Source organism: Podarcis erhardii, assembly GCF_964252035.2.
Source record: "Podarcis erhardii genome assembly, chromosome: 6".
NCBI classification, from domain to species: Eukaryota; Metazoa; Chordata; class Lepidosauria; order Squamata; family Lacertidae; genus Podarcis; species Podarcis erhardii.
In genome coordinates, this window is record NC_138510.1 from 27,869,152 (window position 1) to 27,885,072 (window position 15,921).

General features: G+C 53.2%; 1 long non-coding RNA gene across 1 annotated transcript; it reads left to right on the forward strand.

Annotated features, from left to right (window-relative positions):
* The first annotated feature begins 48 nt into the window (after positions 1-48).
* Positions 49-14,762, forward strand: LOC309345193. Its single transcript, XR_014158079.1, has 2 exons — positions 49-218; positions 14,598-14,762. It is a non-coding gene; the product is annotated as an uncharacterized lncRNA (long non-coding RNA).
* Positions 14,763-15,921: the final 1,159 nt, after the last annotated feature.

The following is a 15,921-nucleotide window of genomic DNA, read 5'->3' on the forward strand; positions in this document are numbered from 1 at the left end:
CAAGTATATTTTCGAGGAGTGGCTTATGCCAGGAAGTAAATTATTACCCTGCTATTGGCTTGGAGGGGTGGAAATGCTGCTGGTGGTGTTGGTGGAGGAGAGCAGCTTTCCTCACCAGAAGATTAGAGGCCAGCTCAGCCCCTCAGATGAAAATGAAAACTGCTTAAACAAAGTGCACCGTTGTCTGGAAGCAAGTCACATGCTGGGGCCAAACGGAGGTAATTAAAGCTTGCAGTTGCTTTTTAAATGCCGGCAGCAGTGACAGTTTGGGAACTGTGAGTGCTACTTCACCCTGAATACCTTTGACTGTGCCAGCCATGTCTATGATCTCAGGAGTTCCACCATCAGCCACGCAGCATAACCCAACCAGATTTTTATGTAGTGTGGCTCCTCTTTGTGTTCCATGCACCGTACAGCTCTCTTTTTGGTCACCTCCTGTTGCTTCCATTTCCTCAGGCTTGTTTTTCACATTACACTGAACACAGGGACAAGCCATTTCTGCGCCATGTACAAGCGTTTTGGTGAAGGAATGAGCACTTGTTGATTTGTGCAGCTCAGCTATTGTATTTACTGACTGTGCACTTGTTGAACATCGAGCACGAATAACTGTATGAGTGTGCAGCTGAACTATTGTGTGTACAAGTATACAGACTGTGCATTTGTTGAACGTAATGTACGAGTACCACTCTTGCTAAATGTACATCCTCTGTGAGCATCATATAACGGGTATTCTGCAGAAACTGGGCTACCACAATCCTCACAGTTTAGCTGCTATTAATGCTCTTTGACTTCAACCTTCCCATATGTGTGTTTGGTTATCTGGCCTCCCCCAGACAGCCTCCTCATTGAGCATTCATCCTGATCTGCTTACACAAAGCTGACCCAGAGGTTATATTATTTCTGATCTTTATTTGACCATTCATTTTAATGTGTTTGCAGAGAGGTTATACAACAATGAACATTCCTCCTGATATGCCACGCTTTTTTCAGAGCACTTCCTTGTAACTTTCCTAACAACAAGAAGTTAATTTCTTTTTAAAAACTGCCATAGAGCACTTCCATCCACTGGTATATGCTTGAATCTTTCCTGCAAAATACTGACAGTTATAGATCAGATAAATCAACAAGCAATTTGATCAAACTGCTTGTTGATTTATCTGATCTATGACATCATGTGGATTTAGCAAAAAATAATTATTCCACAATGAACGCCCACCCGGAAATATCCTTAGAAGCTTGCTCAGTGTCTCATTCATCCCATTTAGCCAGTCCTGCCTTTCCAATGCCATTAAACTGTGCCTATTTACTTGGAAGTAAGCCCCACTGTCTTCACGTAAATCCCTTTGTAGCAAGGGTATTTAGAATTGCAGCCTAAGCGTCTCGGAATCTCAATCCTCCATTGCCTAATTTCCTTGATGCTTAAAAGAAGGAAGGATTGGTCTACCAAAAAAATATTATAAGCCTGTCACACAAACCCAGTCCCCGTATCATTTGGGAGCCTGAGCTGTGGATTATGGCAAGCCTCTTGTCCAGAAGGAATTGCCATTGTTTTTGTTTTCTGTAAGTGGCTAACTGTAAGCCTGCCTGTCTTACCAGACAAGTCTGAGTATGTTGACTCAGAAGAAATGCTGCAATCCTCACCACACTTTCCTAGGAGTATGTCCTAAATTGTGTTTTAATTTATAACTTTATTTCTTTAGAGCGGTGTTTAAAAAAGTGGCCAACATCAGCACCATTTACTTCCTCCTCCCCAGCCTTGTCTCCTAAACCGACCTTTCTTCAGTTTAATTGGACACTATGCATTTCCTATTTCAGGATGTAAAGAGCTCATTATCTCCTGATGTTCTTTTTTAAAAAATATTTTTCATAGGTACATTTATCCCCTCTTTTTATGTATGGCAGGACATCACATGACTGACACCAGATTGCCATCAATGCAATAATTGGACTAATTAACAAAGGCAGGGTTTTTTAAAAAAAAAAATGTCTGGAAAGGCCAGTTAAATAACAGCAGAGAACATTCACCACAAGAACACACATCTAGTCATCAAATCCAGCTCACTTTTCTCAATAAAAAAACAGCATACCTGGCCATTGCCTGTAGCCATGGGCACAAGCACTTCCAAAATGGCGGCTTGTGTCCTTGCATATATTGTTAAGCAACCCAGATCAGTCGCTAGCCACATATACAAGCAAGGGTTAACAAGTGGAATCTTTTATTATCTCGCTCTGTTGTCTCGCCTTAGTGAAAACAGAGACTGCCCTTTTTCTCATAGTTGCTACAAGTTCACATAAACAGTTCTTAATATCAGAAACAAAGAGAAGGGAGGTTTTCTCAAGACTAGCCAGAGCAGGCTATGTCTCACACAACTGGTGTGTGAAAACATGGTTTTGTGTTTAGGACAACAGCAGGGGTATCAGCTCTTATGAGCAAACCATCACCACTGCTTAATTACTATAATTACATCGGTATACCTACTTCCTTCCAAGAAGCTTGTGGTGGTGTCCATTTATCCCTCGGCACGTCCATTATCCTTGCAACCCCCCTGTGAGGTAGATTTGGCAGAGAGATGATGGGGGACCCAAGAGAAGTTTGTGTTTGAGCAAAGCTCTGAATCTGGTTGAAGACCAAGGTGTCATACTACATTGGCTCTAGTGACTAGAATTGTGGGTCAGTAAACTGAGTTCAGCATACTGATGCAGGCATTTCATGCTCTTTTTTTAACAGCTAGCTACAGATGACTGGAGGGACGCGGGTGGCGCTGTGGGTTAAACCACAGAGCCTAGGACTTGCCGATCAGAAGGTCAGCGGGTTCGAATCCCCGTGACGGGATGAGCTCCCGTTGCTCGGTCCCTGCTCCTGCCAACCTAGCAATTCCAAAGCACGTCAAAGTGCAAGTAGATAAATAGGTACCGCTCCGGCAGGAAGGTAAACAGCGTTTCCGTGTGCTGCTCTGGTTCACCAGAAGCTGCTTAATCATGCTGGCCAAAAATGAAGGGGAAATGCGTGTGCGTCCTATGGGGCGAATGCAGGCTTTCGCTGAAGCCTGGAGAGCGAGAGGGGTCGGTGCGCACCGACCCCTCTCGCTCTCCAGGCTTCAGGAGAGCCGCAGTGCCAGTCCCACAAGGTCGGGGGACAGCGGGGAGGCGGAACGCCACCATCCAGCTGTCTCCCGATGTGGTTTGGAGGCGGGCGGCGGGGAGAAGAGTGCTTCTCCCCACTGCCTGCCCCGCAAGCTCCGGGGACAGCTGGGAGGCGCAGCGTGTCCTCCCGCTGTCCCCGGACCTGATCTGCAGGCGGGCGGCGGGGAGAAGAGCGCTTCTCCCCGCTGCCTGCCCCGCAAGCTCCGGGGACAGTTGGGAGGCGCCGGCTCCCTCAGCCAATAAAGTGAGATGAGCGCCGCAACCCCAGAGTTGGCCACGACTGGACCTCATGGTCAGGGGTCCCTTTACCTTTACAGATGACCGGAGGAGGATGTGCAAGGAACTGGAAAGAGGGACAAAGGAGTCGTATTAACTTGGTAGAGATGTGAAGAAGTTAGGTACTTTTACAGAAGAAAATGATGAGTGCAAGGTGTGCACAGAGAAAATATCCAGGTTGTGTGCATCCACTATCTATTTCAGAGGGTATTTCTGCTTGTAAAAAGATTACACCAGGCATAGGCAAACTCTGCCCTCCAGATGTTTTGGGACTACAACTCTCATCATCCGTAGCCAACAGGACCAGTGGTCAAGGATGATGGGAATTGTAGTCCCAAAACATCTGGAGGGCCAAATTTGACTATGCCTGGATTACACTAACAGTAAGCAGCAATTGCCTCCTGGTTCTTGCTTACGTCTATTTATACTTAGAGGAAAGCATAGTAGTCACACTCTATAGCATAGAAATGAGTGGTGAAGTATAGTGCAATCATAAACTGACAGAATATATTGACACTTTGGGATTTCCATAGGCCTCCAAATGTTTCTAAGAGCAGGCGCAGAAGCATTTTCAAAGATTTTGTGTGTGTGTGGGTGGGGGTCCATTACAAAAGGAGACACAGAGAAGATTACCACAGCTGCTTTGGCAGTTAAAGTTCATCTCACAATATTTCCATCCCTAGGTGTAACCCATGCAATCTTCCAAGTGCCTCCATTGCAGATGTTACATTGCTCACACAAGGCCACTTGTGTGAATTATGGTGATTCGATGGTGTTTATGTTTGTAACTGTATGTTGAAAACATTCCCACCAACCAAACAGTACAAAGAATAATAAAGGATAAAAAAAACACAAGGGAGAAATATCAGACTGGGATGCCTCTCCCTTGCATTAGTTTTACTCATGGGAAAGCGCTTCAACTTGCAGTTAGCTAAAAAGAATGTTTATTGAGATGTCTCCTGAGACTCCGTAGGGAAACTGAGGGACTGCCAACGTATGACTGTTACCGCTTCTTTCCCTGCCAGCTGGAAGGTTGAGGGGCCCCCGAGGCTTCCCTTACCACCTCAACACTCAAGAGATTGGTACACTGGTTATGACCCTAGTGTGTCCTAAGAAGGTAGAAGTAGCAGAACCACTGGGCATGTTACTTTCCTAGCCCCATAGCCTTGAGAAAGGTCCCGTACCTATGGGACCGCCTCTCCTGGTATGTCCCACAGAGAAACTTACGGTCTTCAAATAAAAACATCTTGAAGGTCCCAGGCCACAGAGAGGTTAGGCTGGCCTCAACTAGAGCCAGGGCTTTTTCGGCTGTGGCTCCGATCTGGTGGAATGCTCTGTCACAAGAGACTAGGGCCCTGCGGGACTTGACATCTTTCCGCAGGGCCTGCAAGACAGAGCTGTTCCACCAGGCCTTTGGCCAGGGCACAGCCTGACTCCCTCCCTCGGCAATCTTCGCGGAGCTCTGGCCCAATGGTTGCCAGTGGCTTTATTTGAATTAATTTTATAATGAATGATTTTAGAGTGTTGTTTGTGTTGTACTTTTGTACAGTGGTGCCTCGCAAGACGAAATTAATCCGTTCCGCAAGTCTCTTCGTCTTGCGAGTTTTTCGTCTTGCGATGCACGGTTTTCCATAGGAATGCATTGAAAATCAATTAATGCATTCCTATGGAAACCGCCTTCCCCCGACCTCTTCTGGCGGGCGGCATTTTAAAATCGCCCGGGACAGCGGAGGACTTCTCCGCTGTCCGGGCGATTTAAAAGCCCCTGGGAAGGCAAGCAGGGGGGACAAAGACTTTTGCCCCCCCCCCGCCTTCAGAAGAGGTCCAGGACAGGCTTCGCTGACCTCTCCGCAAGCAGCGGGAGCGCTCCTTGCGGAGAGTTGCCAGCGCGCCCAGGCTTCGCGGCCCCGCCGCCCGGCTTCGGGACATCGTTCCGATGCCAGGCGGCGCGGGGAGGCTTTCTCGCCCCGCCGCCCGGCATCGGGACGATGCCCCGAAGCCGGGCGGCGGGGGGAGGCTTTCTCGCCCCGCCGCCCGGCATTGGGACGATGCCCCGAAGCCGGGCGGCGGGGGGAGGCGTTCCTGCCCCGCCGCCCGGCACCGGGACGATGCCCCGAAGCCGGGCGGCGGGGGGAGGCTTTCCCGCCCCGAAGCCGGGCGGCGGGGGGAGGCGTTCCTGCCCCGCCGCCCGGCACCGGGACGATGCCCCGAAGCCGGGCGGCGGGGGGAGGCTTTCCCGCCCCGAAGCTGGGCGGCGGGGGGAGGCTTTCTGTGATGGCCTGGGATTCCGAGTCTGAGAGTGATCCGGAGGAATCCCAGCCGGCGCAGGAGTCCCCGCCTCCAGGGCCGGCTGAACTGGGGCAAGGCCTAGTTGCTGAGGAAACTCAAGAGCAGGCACCAGGTGAAATCATTCAGGCCCCAGAGGTGCTGGAAGACTCAGTGGCTACAGGTGAGCCTCCCCCGGGGCCCAGTAACCCTTCGGCCTCTCCTGATCTGCAGAGGCTTAGGGCAGAGAGGCGAAGGGAACTGGTGTCTCCCAGGAGGAGTGCTCGCCTTAAGGCCAAGAGAGGCGGGGCTTCTGGGGGCCGGGACCGCCCCCGGCCTTAGAAGAAGATAAAGGTCAGGCAGCCCGGTCCCAGGTTGCGGGAGCAACGTCGTTGTGAAGTATCTGCTTTACCCAGTCCTTGTTCGGCACTCCCAGTGTGCCTGTTCCTCGCCCGGCTTCCTGCTTCTGCCTTACCAGTGTTCCTGTTCCCCGCCTGGACTCCTGCTTCTGCCTTACCAGTGTTTCTGTTCCCCGCCTGGACTCCTACTTCTGCCTTACCAGTGTTCCTGTTCCCCGCCTGGACTCCTGCTTCTACCCTACCAGTGTTCCGGTTCCTCGCCTGGCTTCCTGCTTCTGCCCTACCATCGTTCCTGCTACCCCGCCCGGCTCCCTGTTGATCTTGGCCTACGGTAATAGTACCTCATCCCCCCTGGGACCAGCACAGTTTGCTCCCGCCATACCCGCACTCCCCCTTCGTAGGGGTGCGTTCGGGAAGAGCCAGAGGCCATGGCTGACCAGGCGGCTGCACTGGTGGATGTGGCCCAGAGGAACCAGACCTTGACTCACACCGTGCAGCAGCTCAGTGACGCGGTTGTGGCACTTCAGCAACGCTTGGAAGCCCTACCGGCTCCTGGGGCCGACGCCCCGGCTCCTGGCAAGTACCCAGTGGCTTTGCCTGAGAAATTTGATGGAGCCCCGGCCAGCTTTCCCATGTTCCTGGCCCAGGCCAAGCTGTATATTCAGGGGCGAGCCCGGAACTTTCCTGACGACCGCACCAAGGTGCACTTTTTGATTAGTTTGTTAAAGGACCAGGCGGCCAAGTGGGCGTTGCCGCTACTCAGGCAAGACTCCCCCTTGCTGGCAGACTATACGGGGTTTTGCAATCAGTTGGAGGCCGCGTTCGGCAATCCCCACAAAGGGAGTCAAGCCAACCGGGCGATTCGGCGTTTGAAACAGGGCAAGTCCACGGTGGCCGCATATACCACGGAGTTTCGGCTGCTGGCACAGGACTTGACCTGGAATGATTCGGCACTGCGGGACCAGTATCTCGAGGGGCTTTCAGACGAGGTACTGGACCAGTTGGCCACAATGGAACGCCCCACCACGCTAGACACTCTCATTCAACGGTGTCTACAAATAGACGATCGGTTGGAGGATCGTCGTCAGGCCCGGGGTCGCCGACACTTCCAGTTCACGGCACCAGCTTTTTCCAGCAGCCCCACGGTCACAACTGATTTAACGGAGGAGCCTATGCAGCTCGGGGCAGTGCGGCCACGCCTTTCCCCTGCAGAGAAGGCGCGGCGTCGGGAGGGAAATCTCTGTCTTTACTGTGGCGGAAGTGGACACTTCGCTCGGTCTTGTCCAGAGAAAACGCCAGCCGCAGGGAAACCGCCAACCCCAGTAGCTGATGGCCCTAGCTACCGGGGGTCCCAAACAGCACAGAATGGGGCCGCACCAATTGAATTACAACACCTTATGGTTCCGGTACATCTATACCCTCCAGGAGGGCCATGGATTCTTACCCATGCTCTGGTGGATTCAGGGGCAACCCGCTCTTATATGGACGCTGCTTTTGCTGCCCAGCATCGGGTGCCACTTCAGAACAAGCCAGAACCGGTACAGGTGGAGGCTATCGACGGACGGCCACTGCGTTCGGGCGCCGTCACTCAAGAGACCCAGCCCCTGGTCCTGTGCCTCCAGCAGCACCGTGAGATGCGAACTCTGGATATTGCTTCCATGCCCCGGTTCCCCCTGGTGCTTGGGATGGACTGGCTAGAGGCTCACAATGTGCAGATTGACTGGGTCAAACGGACTGTACACTTCCCAGACCCCAATTCTCCTGCTGAGACTGAGATGCTAGCAGCTGCGCCCACTGAGGAGGCGGCTGCGACGCTCCCCGCTGAGTACCGGGACTATCACGACGTGTTCGAGGAACGGGGGGCAGACCAGCTGCCGCCGCATCGGTCCTTTGACTGCGGCATAGACCTCCAGCCCGGAGCGCCTCTACCGGTGAGTCACTTATACTCGTTAACAGAGCCAGAGCGCGAGGCTTTGCAGGACTTCTTGCGCAAGAACCTGGAGCGTGGGTTCATTAGACCCTCTACCTCGCCCACTGCTGCACCAGTGCTCTTTGTTAAAAAGAAATGTGGGGAGCTCCGCCTTTGCCATGATTACCGGGCCCTGAACAAAATTACCATCCCGGACCGGTACCCCTTGCCCCTTATTTCGGAGTTACTGGAGCGGGTGCAAGGGGCGCAGGTGTTCACCAAGCTAGACCTCCGGGGAGCCTACAATTTGATTCGGATCCGCGCCGGGGATGAGTGGAAGACAGCATTCGGGACCCGGTACGGACAGTTTGAATACCTGGTTATGCCCTTTGGTTTGTGCAACGCGCCTGCTGTGTTCCAGCGGTACATCAACCACGTGTTCCAGGACTTGCTAGACAAGTACGTGGTGGTGTACTTGGATGACATTCTGGTTTACTCCCGTGACCCGGCGTGCCACGAGGGCCATGTCCGGACCGTGCTGCAGCGCTTGCGCGAGCATCGTCTGTATGCAAAGTTCAGCAAGTGCGAGTTCCATCAGCAGTCAGTGGACTTCCTGGGTCATCGACTCTCACCAGGTGGGGTGCAAATGGATCCTGGGAAGGTGGCAGCGGTTCGAGAATGGGCGGCACCTCGGAACCGCAAGGACCTACAGCGTTTCCTGGGGTTCGCCAACTATTACCGGACCTTCATTGCGGATTATGCTCACCGCACCACCCCGTTGACCCGGCTTCTGCGCCCCAAGACGCCGTTTTCCTGGGACAAGGAGGCGGAGGAGGCATTTCAAGGGTTGAAGGCCTGTTTCCAGAGAGCGCCAATCTTGCAACATCCGGATCCTTCTCGACCCTTTGTGGTAGAGACTGACGCCTCCAGTACGGCTCTCGGTGCCGTCTTGTCTCAGCAGCACGGACCGGAAGCGCCACTCTTACCCTGCGCCTTCTATTCCCGCCAGCTCCTTCCAGCGGAGCGTAACTATACCGTGTGGGAGCGGGAACTGCTGGCCATCAAGGTGGCCTTTGAGGTTTGGCGCCACCATCTTGAAGGAGCAAGACACCCGGTGGAGGTGAGAACCGACCACCGGAACCTGGAATACCTCCAGACCCGGTTCCAGTTCCGGATCCGCTACATCCCTAGCTCCCAAAACCAGAAGGCGGATGCCCTGTCCCGGAAACCTGAAGACAACGCAGACACGGTTCAGCAAGCAGCACCCACCACGATCCTACCACCAGCTGCGTTCCTGGCCACCCAGGAGGTCGAGCCACTGCAGGCTCGGGTGCGGGAACAGCAGCGGGTCGACGCTTGGGCCCAGGAACGACTCCGGGAACTGGCCGAAGGATCATGCCCTCAGTATCCAGGGCTGGTCTCACATCAGGGTCTTCTGCTGCACGACGGGCGCCTGTACATCCCACCAGGGCCGCTGCGGGCTGAGGTTCTCCGGATGACCCATGACGCTCCAGCGGCGGGGCACTTTGGGCGGTATCGGACCACCCATCTGGTAAGCCGTGAGTTTTGGTGGCCCCGTTTGAAGGCTGACGTGGCTCGCTACGTCGCTGGTTGTGACGTCTGCAGGCGGGCCAAGGGGCCTACCGGGCGACCCCCCGGCCTCCTTCAGCCGTTGCCGGTTCCACCACGTCCTTGGCACACAGTTTCTCTAGACTTTGTAGTGGAGTTACCCCCGTCTCGTGGCTGCACCTGCCTTCTAGTTTTCTCCGACCACTTCACGAAGATGGTGCACTGTGCCCCCTGCCCATCCATACCCTCAGCTAAGGAAACCGCGCAGCTGTACCTTCAGCATGTCTTCCGCCTGCATGGCCTACCTGAGCGTGTAGTATCCGACCGCGGCGTTCAGTTCACGTCCCGGTTTTGGCGTGCTTTGCACCAGGCCCTCGGAACAGAGGTCTGTCTCTCATCTGCTTACCACCCACAGACTGATGGCCAGACGGAACGGGCGAACGCGGTACTGGAACAGTACCTCCGGTGTTACTGCAGCTACCAGCAGGACGACTGGGTCGACCACCTAGCATTGGCGGAGTTCGCTTATAACAACGCGGTGAATGCGTCCACCCAGCAGACCCCGTTCCAAGCCAGTTATGGCCTTCATCCACGGTTGTTTCCGGATGTGCTGCCGGCATCTACGGTCCCTGCGGTGACAGAGTGGCTTCAGGAGCTCCAGTCCCAGCAACAGCTGTTGATGGAGCAGCTGCACCAGGCCAAGGAGGCGTACAAGGTCCAGGCCGACCGCCACCGCCAGGTGGGGCCGGAACTTCACGTCGGTGACTTGGTATGGCTTTCCACTCGCCACCTCCACCCTTCTCGACCTTCGCGGAAGCTGGACGCCCGGTTCACCGGCCCGTTCCCTATCGTGGACCAGGTCTCGCCTGTGGCATTCCGTCTCTGGTTGCCAGCAAACCTGAAGGTTCACCCGGTATTCCACAGGTCCCTTCTGAGTCCGGTGGCCCCACCCGACGAGTTCCACCCGGACCGTCCCCGACCGCAGCCAGTCTTGGTGCAGGGAGAGCCTGAGTACGAGGTGGAACGCATTCTGGACTCCCGATACCGCAGGGGAAGGCTGCAGTATCTCATTGACTGGAAGGGGTATGGGCCAGAGGACCGTTCCTGGGAACCAGCGGTCAACGTCCACGCACCTGCCTGCATCCGGGAGTTTCATGCAGCGTACCCCAGCAAGCCGGGGCCGGGCCCTCAAGTGAGGGGGGGGCCTGGGAGGGGGGATGGTGTGATGGCCTGGGATTCCGAGTCTGAGAGTGATCCGGAGGAATCCCAGCCGGCGCAGGAGTCCCCGCCTCCAGGGCCGGCTGAACTGGGGCAAGGCCTAGTTGCTGAGGAAACTCAAGAGCAGGCACCAGGTGAAATCATTCAGGCCCCAGAGGTGCTGGAAGACTCAGTGGCTACAGGTGAGCCTCCCCCGGGGCCCAGTAACCCTTCGGCCTCTCCTGATCTGCAGAGGCTTAGGGCAGAGAGGCGAAGGGAACTGGTGTCTCCCAGGAGGAGTGCTCGCCTTAAGGCCAAGAGAGGCGGGGCTTCTGGGGGCCGGGACCGCCCCCGGCCTTAGAAGAAGATAAAGGTCAGGCAGCCCGGTCCCAGGTTGCGGGAGCAACGTCGTTATGAAGTATCTGCTTTACCCAGTCCTTTCCCACCCCGAAGCCGGGCGGCGGGGGGAGGCGTTCCCGCCCCGCTGCCCGGCTTCGGGACATCATTCCGATGCCGGGCGGCGGGGGGAGACTTTCCCGCCCCGCCGCCCGGCTTCGGGACATCGTTCCGATGCCGGGCGGCGGTGGGAGACTTTCCCGCCTCGCCGCCCGGCATCGAGGCATCGTTCCGATGCCGGGCGGCGGGGGGAGACTTTCCCGCCTCGCCGCCCGGCATCGGGGCATCGCTCCGATGCCGGGCGGCGGGGGGAGACTTTCCCGCCTCGCCGCTCGGCTTCGGGACATCGTTCCGATGCCGGGCGGCGGGGGGAGGCGTTCCCTCCTCGCCGCCCGGCATCGGGGCATCCTTCCAAAGCCCGGCGGCGGGAGGAGGTGTCCCCGCCCCGCCGCCAGGCTTCGGAGGAGGTCCGAGGACAGCAGGGAAGACGAGCTGCGCTTCCCCGCTGTCCCGGAGATTTCCCTATGGGCTGTCGTCTTGCAAAGCAAGCCCATAGGGAAATTCGTCTTGCGAAGCGCCTCCAAAACGGAAAACCCTTTCGTCTAGCGGGTTTTCCGTCTTGCGAGGTGTTCGTCTTGCGGGGCACCACTGTATTGTTTTATTGTTCCAGTTACAGATAGGTAGCCGTGTTGGTCTGCCATAGTCAAAACAAAATAAAAAAATTCCTTCCAGTAGCACCTTAAAGACCAACTAAGTTAGTTCTTGGTATGAGCTTAGGGTTATACCCCTCCCCACCTTCTCACTATATAGAAGGGTCTGGTGACTTCTGTTTCAGTGTATCTGAAGAAGTGTGCATGCACACGAAAGCTCATACCAAGAACTAACTTAGTTGGTCTTTAAGGTGCTACTGGAAGGATTTTTTTTATTTTGTTTTATTGTTGTTAGCCGCCCTGAGCCCAGCTTCGGCTGGGGATGGCGGGATATAAATAAAATTATTTATTATTATTATTATTATTATTATTATTATTATTATTATTATTATTACTGGGTTGCCATAGAAGCTGGGGAGACCCTGTTATCAACCAGCCCAGCACACTGGGATCAGACTGAATTGTAAGGCTTATGGCCAATGTAGCAACAAATACCGGTCCCACCAGTGCAGGGATTTACACTTGTGCAACAGGAATTTTCCCCCTTCTCCCTCTCCACGTGTGTGCCTGACACCCTCCCCCAAATCTTCTCTGGAGAGGTAAATCCCCAGAACAGATTTAGGGTTAAGAAAGGGGGGAAAGTTTTGTTGCATGAGGGTAAATCCTTGCACTGATGGGAGGGTTACTTATTGCTAAACTGGATATATGCCTCTGGTGAAGACCCCAACATGGAGAAAGGCATGGTGGACATCATTAAGGACAGGCTATTACGCTTGTATTTTGTTGAGGTTCTGGCCTGTATTACAGTGGTGCCTCGCAAGACGAAATTAATTCGTTCCGCAAGTTTTTTCGTCTTGCGAGTTTTTCGTCTTGCGAAGCACGGTTTCCCATAGGAATGCATTGAAAATCAATTAATGCGTTCCTAGGGAGACCGCCTTCAGACCAGGTCCGGGGACAGTCTTTCCCCGGACCTCTTCTGAAGGCTGGTGGGGGGGGGAGGACTTTTCTCCCCACCGCCAGGCTTCAGAACAGCCTTCTGAAGGCTGGCGGTGGGAAGAAAAGCCCTTCTCCCGCCGCCAGCCTTCAGAAGAGTTCCTGCAGGGCTGCCTAGGCTGCGAATAGCAGCCTGCTGCCGGGTGCGAGGGACGCTCTGAAGCAGAGCGCCCCTCGCCCGGGGCAGACATCTGCAGCTTGGGGAGCCCTGCCGGACTTCCCCACAGGACTCTCCAAGCTGCGGATAGCAGCCTGCTGCCCCGCACGAGGGGCGCTCTTAAGCAGAGCGCCCCTCGGGCGGGGCAGACATCTGCAGCTTGGGGAGCCCTGCCGGACTTCCCCACAGGGCTCTCCAAGCTGCAGATAGCAGCCTGCTGCCCCGCACGAGGGGCGCTCTTAAGCAGAGCGCCCCTCGCGCGCGGCAGACATTCACAGCTTGGGGAGCCCTGCGGGGAACTCTTCTGAAGGCTGGAGGCGGGAGAAGGGCTTTTCTTCCCACCGCCAGCCTTCAGAACAGCCTTCTGAATGTTGGCGGTGGGGAGGAAAAACCCTCCTCCCACCGCAAGCCCCGGGAAGAGAGGAGAAGCTGCACGCCTTCTCCTCTGTTCCCGGACCTCCCACCGCAAGCCTTCAGGACAGGTCCGGGAACAGAGGGGAAGGCGCGCAGCTTCTCCTCTCTTCCCGGGGCTTGCGGTGGGAGGAGGGTTCCCCGCTGTCCCCGGAGATTTCCCTATGGGCTTTCGTTTTGCGAAGCAAGCCCATAGGGAAATTCGTCTTGCGAAGCCGCTAAAAAATCGGAAAACCCTTTCGTCTTGCGGGTTTTTCGTTTAGCGAGGCATTCGTCTTGCGGGGCACCACTGTACTTGAAGGAAGTGAGTGTACTATGTGACAAAGTCTCAATAGAGTTACTACACTCAGGTGTATGTCGTCAGCAGTTTGGGCTCATGGTGGGCATACAGTGGTGCCCCACAAGACGAACGCCTCGCAAGACGGAAAACCCGCTAGACGAAAGGGTTTTACGTTTTGGAGGCGCTTCGCAAAACGAATTTCCCCATGGGCTTGCTTCGCAAGACGAAAATGTCTTGCGAGTTCCTGCGGGGGTTTTTCCCTCTCCCCCCTTTTCCTAAGCCCTAAGCCGCTTATCAGCTGATCCGCTGAAAGCCGCTTATCAGCTGATCCGCTGAAAGCCGCTAAACCGCTAATAGCGTTAATCCGCTAAGCTGTCAATGGGCTTGCTTCGCAAGACGAAAAACCGCTACTCACGGAACGGATTAATTTAGTCTTGCGAGGCACCACTGTATTCCCCCATTCAATGTGCCATTCCCCCATGATAAGCACTCTCACACACGCCTTTAAAAACGCAATGAATTCCAGGTTTTGTTTACTTTGAATATTCATTTCAACTTTATTTTACATACATCATCATAACCATTATTAAATGATTCATAATAAAATCCCTGAAAACAACAAAAACATCAACTCTATATCATTTGTATAATTCCATAATTCACATTTATTGTTATTGTAAAACACTGACGAAACATATCACATCTTGCTTTTTTTTTATATTAACCTTCTGTATACTCAGGACACAAAGTTCCAGAATAGCTGCACTGGATACAATTATAGTATTTCCATCATGAAAACACAAAGGTGCAAATATCAAAAGACAAATTAAACAAGTGCAAATGAATGAAAGTGCAAAAAAGCTTCGGTTCCATGAAAATGCTTCTTCTGAAAACTCCGCCTCTGCCCTCTGCGAAAGCTGGTCCCTAAAACAAAGGGCATTTGGGCAGGATTTGTCACACCTACCTGACTTTTCCCTCCCTCCCCATTTAGGGTGAACCCAGCAGTCCCAGGGACCATGGGGAAAGGAAGAAGAAAAGATGGAGATTGATCAAGGGTTTTTGAAGACTTCCTGTCTTCCATTGCACTCAAGCCCCAAATAAGCCCTAAACAGTAAACCTGCCTTATCATTTTGATTTGGACTTTTGCATTTCAAAAGTGCTTGAAGTTGATGTCGAAACTGGATTTCTAGGGTGGGAGTAATCAAGGGTAATCAAGGGTGCAGAGGAAGGAATGCACATTCCTGTTCTGGCTGCCACTCAGCAACAGGAACATCCATCTTTGAGCAACATTATGTCATTTCTGCAGCGTGAAAGGGATCCTTAGCTGGCCCACACATCTGCAATGAGTACCGGATCTCCTGATAAAAGATTTCCTAAAGGAGTATGAGTCTTGGGCTAGCAGTTAAGAAGGCCTTTTAAAGTGAAGAGTTTTCTAGGCAGTAAATTCACATTTGTCCCACGCAGCCTACCCAGATTTCAAGCTAACACAATGACATTTTCTGAGCAATCAAACCAAACTATTTTGTAGCGAAGAAGAAAATGCACCCCCCCCCCAGATAATACACTCACTGCTAGAGGTCCTGATCCATTTAGGGAGAAATTCATGTGCAGCTGCACAAGGAACTGTGCAAGCAAAAGTTCTCTTGCTTTTTTTTGCTTGCTAGCCTAATACTGCAGTGAGGGCTACTCATGAATAAACCCAATCAGTAACTGAACTATAGCACCAACCAGCTTGGGGTAGTAAACATAGCACCTGTCAAATCCTGACTACAACTCACATCATCCCTTATCATTGGGCAATGCTGTCTGGGGTGATGGGGGTTGTAGTCCAACAATAGGTAACTGTTTGCTGCATATATACATGACTGGATTGTGGCAATTGTGAGCAATGATACTGCTTGCGACTGGGGATAGCTTGCATCTTAATTACAGATGAGTAACAACTCTCACACACCCCTCCTGCCATACACACTAGCCTTCACCATATTGTGAACTGATTCTTTATAATGTAATGTGTTTTTAACAAAAATAAAAATGAAAAACCTTTAGAGGTTATGTGGTCCCTGCTCTATACCCCTCTACGGTACAATTCAGCCATGATTCAGTGTAAGATTAGGTGCGCTTCAACCCATGGATTTTCACGGGTTAAAAAGCTAGTGTCCTCAACACAAGAATCCCGCTGCAAACAAGTAATTCTAATGCCTTTCCCCCAGATTTTCTGGCTTGATCTTTTATGAAATCTGATGTTCCATATCACAGAGTGACTCCAGAATTAGGGTCAGGGTTTTACTGATTCCCATCAGTTCTTAACAAGA